The sequence below is a fragment of the Capsicum annuum genome, chromosome 10 (assembly GCF_002878395.1).
Source record: "Capsicum annuum cultivar UCD-10X-F1 chromosome 10, UCD10Xv1.1, whole genome shotgun sequence".
Lineage (NCBI taxonomy): Eukaryota > Viridiplantae > Streptophyta > Magnoliopsida > Solanales > Solanaceae > Capsicum > Capsicum annuum.
This window is the reverse complement of record NC_061120.1, coordinates 36,926,548-36,936,194: the sequence shown is the minus strand read 5'-3', so window position 1 is coordinate 36,936,194 and position 9,647 is coordinate 36,926,548. Positions and strand designations below refer to the sequence as shown.

Below are 9,647 nucleotides of genomic sequence, written 5' to 3'. Positions count from 1 at the left end.
AAGGCCAACAATATCATATAAGACCCCACATGGTCACACATACAAGTAATGTCTCAAAACAACCAAATAACAACAACATAGGCCCCCACACAGGAACAACACAATTATAAAGACATTTCCATGATTAGTTCCCATACCCCTGGCATGTTTATATATCAATATTACTACCCAACCCAGTCTGAAGAAAGTTAAGTTATAACCTACCTCAAATGTTGTAAACCGGTACAAACAAGCCTTCAACACTGAGTTTTCTCCTCACGAACGAACTTGAAATCAACTAAAAGACACAAATATAGAATATATACATTTAAAGGAGGCCAAGGATTACCATATTACCCAGTTTTTTTATCGAGGTCAAAATGGACCCTCGAAATGAGTTTTCTAAAAAGGTAGGTAAAACTAAAAATTTTGTCCAAAAATATATTTTCCATGATTAAAGGAATTTATAGAATAAAAGCCAAGTGGAAATGGGTTGGAATTGGGGTTTAAATTGAAGAATTACAAATTTTAGGCCTTTCGGGCCAAAATCACCAAATTCAACCTTTGATTCAACTTTTAAGAGGATTTAAATGACAAGAACTAAAGAAATAATTGAAATAGGGATTCAAAGCATACCCAAGCTTTAAAATGGAAGAAATTACCCAAAAATTCAAAACTCCAAGCTCCAAATCTCAATAATGGTGAAAATCGATAAAATGAGGAATATAACCCACAAAGGCATCACCTAAGAGACCACTGGATTGCTTAAGCAACCATCGCTTAAGAAACCAGGCATTGCTTACGTGATGCCCGCCTTGTCGCACAATCAACATGGTTGTCGCTTAAGCGACAGACGCCTATGTGATGGGGGAGTCACTTATGTAGTACCCCCAGCTGGCTTCCAGGTCGTTTAGGCAATCAATAGGTCGCCTAAGTAGGTGCACCAGCTGAGTGGTGCATCACCCGGATACTTGGAGAATTATAAGTCTCCATAGACCCCTCAGGATTCATTCACAATTCCAAAAATATAAATAAACTATGCTACTAGAGTATTTTGATATTTCATACTCAATAGCGATATTAGATTTTTTTAAAATATCATTTTACAAAGTTGGCCCCGAAATCTAATTTCAAAACTTTCCAAATTGAGGGTTGAAATGAGATATAAAAGCGGTAAAACTCCACCAACTATGTCACCAATCAAAAATAGACATTTTAGATCTCCTAGCGTAGTCTGTTACGCCTTTCAAAGCATAGATCAATAAATATTGATCGAAGTCAACTATAAAATATTTTTAACCACCAAAAATCATAATCTCGCACAAATTCGTTGGGAATCATATCAATCATCCCCACACCCCAAAAATACCACAAAACAACTGCAAAAAGGGGTAAAATGATTAAATCATAAAGAAGTAAATATTTCATAAATATTACCAAAAATCAGGTCATTACAAAAAAAAAGCTGGATAAATTGATAACATCCATATTTTAAAAGATATTTTTGACTCATCTAAATACAAATATTTTTCCCCTTCTCCTACCTAATCGAGTTCGAATTAATTTTGTTAAATGCCCCAGTTTGTTTGAAAGCAACATGTGAAAACCCTATTATAGATTTGGTTACTGATATATTTTCTTGATTCAATTTATTTACGCATATTTAGGAGATAAATGGAAGCTAAATCAATCATCAATATTCTTTATAGTTTATAATATTTAAATAATTCTTAATATACTATAGTAATAAAAACATTTATAACTTTTTAATTAATAAATGTATAAAATGAGCACTCACACCACGCGAAGTACAGATAAATTTGCTAGAGGATAAAGAATGAATGATGTCATAATAGGTGGCTATATACTCGATACTTTCAACCCTGTGGTTATATGCGTAATTAAGTTTTGAATATGACTCTTTGGCCGATTTACCCAAGCTATTCTCTATTTTACTCTTTTCACTTGATATAAACTTTTTATAAAATATTTTTTTATTAAAATTTATCATCAAAAACAATTTTAGGTTTATATATGACTATAAATTATTTCACTAAAAATTAAAATTAAAATATTTTAGTTCTAAAAATATAAAATTTTACCTCAAACATGAAAAAAATATTGTACTATTACCTGAATTTAGAATTGTTTGACAGGGTTGGCTCGACCATAAAGCTACTAAAGCAATGACTTGAGGCCCCAACTTTATGGAGGCCCCATTTTTTCTAAATATCTTTATTAACGAACAACAGGATACATGTATAGTGCACAAAATGCATATAAGATACATGTAAATCGCACAAGATACATGTACATCGCACGAGATGCACGAGTGGCACATGAGATACATGTATGATGCACAAAAGCTAATTTTATTGAATATACTTGAAACCTCTGATTAAAATTTAGATTTAGGCCACCAAATTTGTTGAGTTAGCTCCGTTTACTCCCCACCAATCAACTTAACTATAGCAGTTAAAAATTAAAGTGAGAATGCATATTACTAAATCATAGTTATGTGATGAATACATTTAAACACCGTTGTGCACAAGTTTTTACCTTATCGTTATATGATGAGATTATAAAATCATAAGACATAGAGAAATAAAATCAATGATCATGCACAATCCCAGGTTTCGGAAAAAGCTTTTAGTACCATCTTTTGTCCTTCTCTTGAAATATGGTAGGGTAGCAATACGTACCTCAATCTTAGATTTATTAAGGCGCAATACATAGATTTTAGATGTACAATTTATAAATTGAGCCAAATATAGGAGGATTTTTATGTATCATCCCAGATTGATATTATAAATTAGTGAATAAATTGGTCAAATGTCTAATGATTTTTTTACTTCAGATATTAGAAACACTGATGTGAATACCTGTAAAGATGCTTGTTAAATGAACTGTTCCTGTAAAGCTACTCTATTTCGTAGTTGTTTAAACTCATCCACTGAAGACTTTTACCTACCATCCGAGATCTTTTCACTAGAGAATAATGAGAAGGATAGGACACGGTATGATTCCCAGGCATTTATAAAAGTACAAGAATCTGAACTCCCAGCTCATATTCTTAAAACGTTTTTAAGTGGTGCTAGATTGGGCTCTATCATAGGATCTTCCATCTTAGGCATCATAATTAGAATTAGAGTTTTCATATTTTGGAAGAAGAAGAGAAAGGGCAATAAAGAAGAGGAGGATTATCTAGATCACGTGCCAGGAATGTCGACTAGATTTTCTTATGATAATCTAAAGATTGCAATAGAGAATTTTACTAAGAAGCTTAGTGAAGGAGGATTTGGGTTGGTTTTTAAAGGGTGCTTAGAAGATGGAACAAAGATTACAGTGAAATGCCTTGATGGAATAGGACAAACCAAAAATCATTCTTAGCTGAGGTTGAAAATATTAGCAGCATACATCATATAAACTTTGTGCAATTGATTGGGTTTTGTGATGAGAAATCTCATAGGCTTTTAGTATACGAGTTCATGAGCAATGGATCACTAGAAAAATGGATCTACCATAGGAAACAAGAGAAAATTCTAGACTGGAACTAGAGGAAGAGGATTATTCAAGGCATAGCCAAATGATTATCTTAACTTCATGAAGAATGCAGCAAAAGATTTTGCATTTAGATATCAAACCACCAAACATACTCCTAGATAAGAATCTCAATGCTAAACTCTCTAACTTTGGACTTGCAAAGCTAATTGATCAAAATTAGAGCTAAGTCATGACCATGATGAGAGGCACTCTTGGTTATTTAGCCACTGAATGGATTAGTAGAATTATAACAAAAAAGGTAGATGTTTACAGCTTTGGCATTGTGATCTTGGAAATTTTGAGTGGACGAAGTCATTTTAAGGCATCAGAGACTGAAGAGGAAAGTATAATGTCGAACTTATTCAGGAAAAAGACAGAGGAAGGGCAGTTAGTGGATCTTATTGATAATCACAGTGAAGATATGAAGTTCTACAAAGAAGAATTAATAAAGACGATGCAGATTGCTGCCTAGTGTTTATAAAGTGATTACACAAAGAGGCCATTAATGTCGATGGTGGTCAAGGCCATGGAGGATATGCTATATGTTGAAAAGGATCTAGATTACAAATTTAAGCCACAAACTATTCCTACAATACCAAATATTAGTTTTACAGATTCAACTCTTTTACTATATTCGGTCCTATCAGGTCCAAGGTGAGGAGGAAGTTCTCTAGATTTTTTGTTAATTTCTTATTTTTATGCTATTGCAGCTTGTTTGCTGTTATGTAAATTTATTTTCCAATGTTCACAAATTTATGATTGTTTTCCTCAATTTATTCATTGCAGTACTACTAATCAACTCATCATTGTGGATTTTTGATACGCTTGTTAGCATGATATTATGTGTTATAGGGACAAGAAGGGTTTAAGTTAGAGAAGGGAGATCATTCTGAACCCAATACTTCAAAGGAATTAAAAGCAACATTTTTGAAATTGCATCTCGTTTATGGTAAATGCTTACATGCACCCGGTGTTTACTCCTAGGGCTGGCTCGACCATAAAGCTACTAAAGCAATGGCTTGACACCCCAACTTTTTGGAGGCCCTATTTTTTCTAAATATTTTTATTAACTGACAATAGGATACATGTATAGCTTACAAAATGCACATAAAATGCACGTAAATCGCATAAGATGCGTGTACATCGCACGAGATGCGCAGGTGGCGCATGAGATACATGTGTGATACACAAAAGCTAATTTTATTAAATATATGTGAAACCTCTATTAAAATTTGGCTTTAAGCAACCAAATTCGTTGAGTCGACCCTGCCGTTTGACCATAGATTTTTAATAGTTTTGGAAAAAAAATTGGCTAATCGTGTTTGATCATATAATTTATCATTATTTGACAAATAATTGAAATTTTTAAATACTAGAAATACTAATATTTGGACAAAATTCTATATTTTATGAACTTTTAAAAGTGAAATATGTTTCTCCAATACTATGATCAAATATTTGGTGAAATATCATCAAAAAATAACTTATCAAAAATATTTGAAAATCTATGATAAAACCCTAACTTAGACAAATGCAGCATATAGATTGACTTTTTGGTCTTTGGGACGCTCGTGGACCAAATGGAGACACAACCCTAAACTTAAATGAAATTCAAAACTTACCATAGGCATGCATTTCAATTTAAGTGAGTCAAGTTCAGTCAACCACCCTTTTGGGGCTACTGGCACTAGCCGCCACTAAGTCAATTCTACAAAATAAGAGACACTTTTAAGATAATGAATATTTTCTGAACTTCTAGTTCCAACTTCCAAGACAAAATGTCTTTGGTAAGTGTATTATTTCCTTTATGAAATCTTCATTTCTTTTTGTTGCATTGTTTAGATTTTAGTTATATATAAGATGGAGTTTCATGCTGAAGCAAGCATCAGGTCAACATCCCTACTTCAGCTGCTTTAACCGTGTTTTTACTGTATCACCCCTAATTAATTATTATAAGTCATTTACGTATTAGAAAATTAATAATATTTAATACAAATAAGTAAAATAAACATTTCTGGCATAGCTGCTTCAGCTGCTTCAATCATAATTTTGTCATATCACCCCTAATTAATTATTAGAAGTTATTCAAGTATTAAAAAATTAATAGTATTTAATAAAAAAGGTAAAAGAGACATAAAATAATAAATTAACTCTTGATATTTTAAATTAGCTTGACGTCTTATCTGAGGCCCACTTAGATTTTTTTTCACAAGTAACTTTTTGAAGTTATTATGTTATATCACTTCTAATACATGTCCTCTTTGCGGCTTCAATCGTGATTTTACTATATTATACCTAATTACTTATTATGATTATTTAAGTATTAAAAATTATATTATTAGTATCTTATATAAGAAGTCACAATAAGAAGCAGAAGCAGGTTGCTCATGGTCGACATGCTTGCTTCAGCTACTTCAATCATGATTTTACTACGTTACCCCTAAGTAATTATAATAAGTCATTTATGTATTAAAAAATTAATAATATTTAACAAAAAACTAAAATAGATATTTATGACATGATTATTTCAACTACTTCAATCGTAATTTTACTATATTATCGATAATTAATTATTATAAGTCATTTAAGTATTAAAAATTAATAATATTTAATAAAAAAGATAAAATAGACGTAAAATAATAAATTAATTTTTGATGTTTTAAATTAACTTGACGTTTTATATGGGACCACTTAAAAAAAATTCACAATTATTTTTTGTAATAATTTTACTATGTTGCTTCTAATTAGTAGAATAAAATAAAAATATTATAAATAACAATAATTTAAAAGTTAAATTATTTAAAAAATATAATTGACTATCAATGTCGCAAAAGTTTGAACAACATAAAATATCGTTATACATATTTCAACAATCTAATATAATATTATATGCCTAACTTAGAATTCATCAATCAAACAAATGAAACTTTTAATTAAATGATAGAATTATACATAACGTAGAATTTTTAAGGATCAACATTGGGCCGTGCATAGCACGGCGTAAGCCGACTAGTATTATAACAAAAAGAAGTTTTTTTTTAAATAATAATCATTAACTAGAATTTGACAAATAATTAGAGAAAGGTGTAAAGTGATCTCTTTTAAATAAGTTCAAATAAGTTCAGTAGCAGTTTTAGTTCTTTAAGTTTATCAAAAAGTGAATGATTTTTTATTTTCAATAAATATTTAATATAGGAAAAAGGGTAAAATATATCCCTAAACTTTGCGAAAATGTTTAGATATATTCTCCGTTAAAAGTTTAGCTCACCAATGCTCTTGCCGTCTAAGTATTGGGTCATATATACCCCTATTGTCAAGTTTTGGGTCATATATACCCCTGTTGTCAAGTTTTAGATATATACCCTTGTTGTCGTTAATTGTTGTGGTAAAATTTTCCAACCCCCTTTTTCTTTTATTTTTTTAAGAAATTACATTTCCACATCACTTTTTAATTGTCATATCGCATATAACTAAATTCACCCCTTCTTATACACATTAACCATCCGTCAAGTGCTCTCATCTACCTCATAATTTCTTTGAATTTTCTCTAATTTGCCAAAATTTCTTTGTTTTTTCGATGCTTGCTTAACCCCAAGAATAATCAAGAAAAAAGATATAAAAAAAGTCAAGAACACCCCATAAAAACTCAATGCACAATTGTGATAAAAATCAAGAATTAAAGTTCTTACCAACTGCAAATTATTTTAGTATCATATCAACCGACTTCATCTTTCATACCACTGTCAATTCTAATATCAAGAATAAGAAGAATAAGGAAAACACAAGTGAGATATTGGGATGTAGAAGTGTAAAAGAGGCATCCTATATAGAGACAACAAAAACAAGTTATCAATTAAGAAAATATCTTTTGTACGTATGTATGTATGTATGTATGTATGTATGTATGAGAGAAATGGTTATTCAAGAATCTGAAAATACACCAAAAGGGTTTCGACAAATTAGAGAAAATCCAAAGAGATTGTGAGGTATATGAAAGCATTTGACGGACATTTAATGTGTAGAAGAAGGGATGTATTTAATTATATGTGATGTTGCAATAAAAAATGATGTGCAAATATAATTTTTTTAAAGAAAAAAAGAAAAAGTGAGTTAAAAATTTCTAGCAAAGCAATTAATGGCGACAGAGGTATATATGGCCAAAACTTGGCAACAGGGGTATATATGATCCAAAACTTAACAAAAGGGGTATATATGGACCAAAACTTAAACGACAAGGGCATTAATGAGCTAAACTTTTAATGGAGGGTATATATGAATATTTTTGCAAACTTTAAAGGCATATTTGACCCTTTTCCCTTTAATGTATTTTATTTGTTATATGAAACAAAATAGCTGTAGCTAAGTCGTGAAGGTGTGAGTCTTCAAGGGCTTATGTTAGAAACTAACAATTGCTGGTGTGAGGGTTGGTCTTAATGACCGTGTGCTTGTGAGATACTCTATAAAAATATATTTTTGTATTCTATAGCAACGTGGGGTTAGGGCATTCTCTGGTTCTTCTTGATACCTCTGATTTATGTGGTTAACACATACTGAGGCCCTTTCAGAAGGGGGAGTTGAATCCATATAGCCCGTGGGTGCCTTTTTTATTACGGTTAAGCTACAGAGTCTAGATTAATGTTTTACTTGGATGCTAAACCTTGTTCCCTATCCCAATATGTTACATATACATACACACATACATACATTTATATATACATATATGTATATATATATATATGTATGTATATATGTACAATGTGTGCATATGGATTTTTACTGTGGTTTTGACTTAGCATTATGTTATCCCCTTCCCAAGTTACATGCTAGCACTCAACTCACTAATTATCTCTGAACGTTGTATCCCTACGCGATACAAAAACCAAGGATATTTCTGTATTTTCTGTATAGTGATTAGTGATCTTGGATTGTTCCTGAGTCAGCTTAAAGTGGTGAGCCTCTTTCTTCAGAAAGGCTATTACTTCTTGATTTACCTTGTGTCATAGAATATTTCTTTGATTTCAGTTTTGGTTATCGTTAGGGGCATGTCCCAACTTGGATTGATTTAGTTTCGTTAGAGGCTTTGTGGATACTATGGATTGAAATTGGTTTTTGACATTCTTAGTCCTTCAAGTAATTGGTTATTATATCTTGTTATATATTCGGAATTCTACAGCTATAGTTATATTGTGTTCTATTTGACTAGGGAAAAAAAGGGTGGTCTTCGGTCCACGACGGACTTGAGATACCCATCATGGCCAGGACCTAGTTTGGATTGTGATAAAATTGGTATCAGAGTCTTAGGTTCATGGTCAATTGGGTATCCACAAAGCCGTGCCAAGTAGAGTCTCTTTAATGGGTGTTTAGCGTGCCAGATTTATAAGAGAGAGGCTATGAAACATTTAGGAATGTTTCTCTTTCTTGTTGTTCTATTTTGGGCAATAGAGTCTAAGGTCTCGAACTTCTCTAATTCCTATTTGTTCGTATTTCAGATCATGCCTCCCAGAAGATATGATGCTTGTGGAAACTCCCCTGTCCCACTTGTGGACAATGTAGATAAAACTTGTCCTACTTATGGGGTACAGACTCGGTTTTCATGGCGTATCACTGCTTTGATACGATTTGTCATGACCCAAAATCTATAGGTCATGATGGCACTTGTCGTGGCGAACCTTGAAAAGTAAGCCTATCACACAAACCCATAAACAAGGGAAAAAGACAGAAATAACCCTAAGGTAAGGCTTCTAGAACTAAGACGAACCATACAAGTCATCCATAACTCATAAAACTAGGTGTCAACAGTATAATAAAGTATCTAGTACAAGTCGAATCCAAGAAAATACATAAGATATCCAAATACAAGAGAAACTCTATCTCTGAAATGAATATAAAGACATAGTCTATAAAAAAATATAGCAGAAGACATCCGAACACCTGAAAATCATCAACTACCTTGAAAGCTCCAACAATCACCTGAGACAAGCAATGTGGGGTGCATGTGAACCTAGATCCATACCAAAAAGGTATAGTAGAAGTAAGTATGATCCACTTTTACTCAGTAGGTATCATAGGCCAACCGAGAAAAGTAGAAAATAAAGTACACAAAATACACACTAAGGGAACGTCAC

At 31.9% G+C, this 9,647-nt stretch overlaps 1 pseudogene; it reads left to right on the top strand.

The window, feature by feature from the left end:
• Window positions 1-2,811: 2,811 nt before the first annotated feature.
• On the top strand, window positions 2,812-4,180 carry LOC107844346 (annotated as a pseudogene).
• The last annotated feature ends 5,467 nt before the right edge of the window (window positions 4,181-9,647 follow it).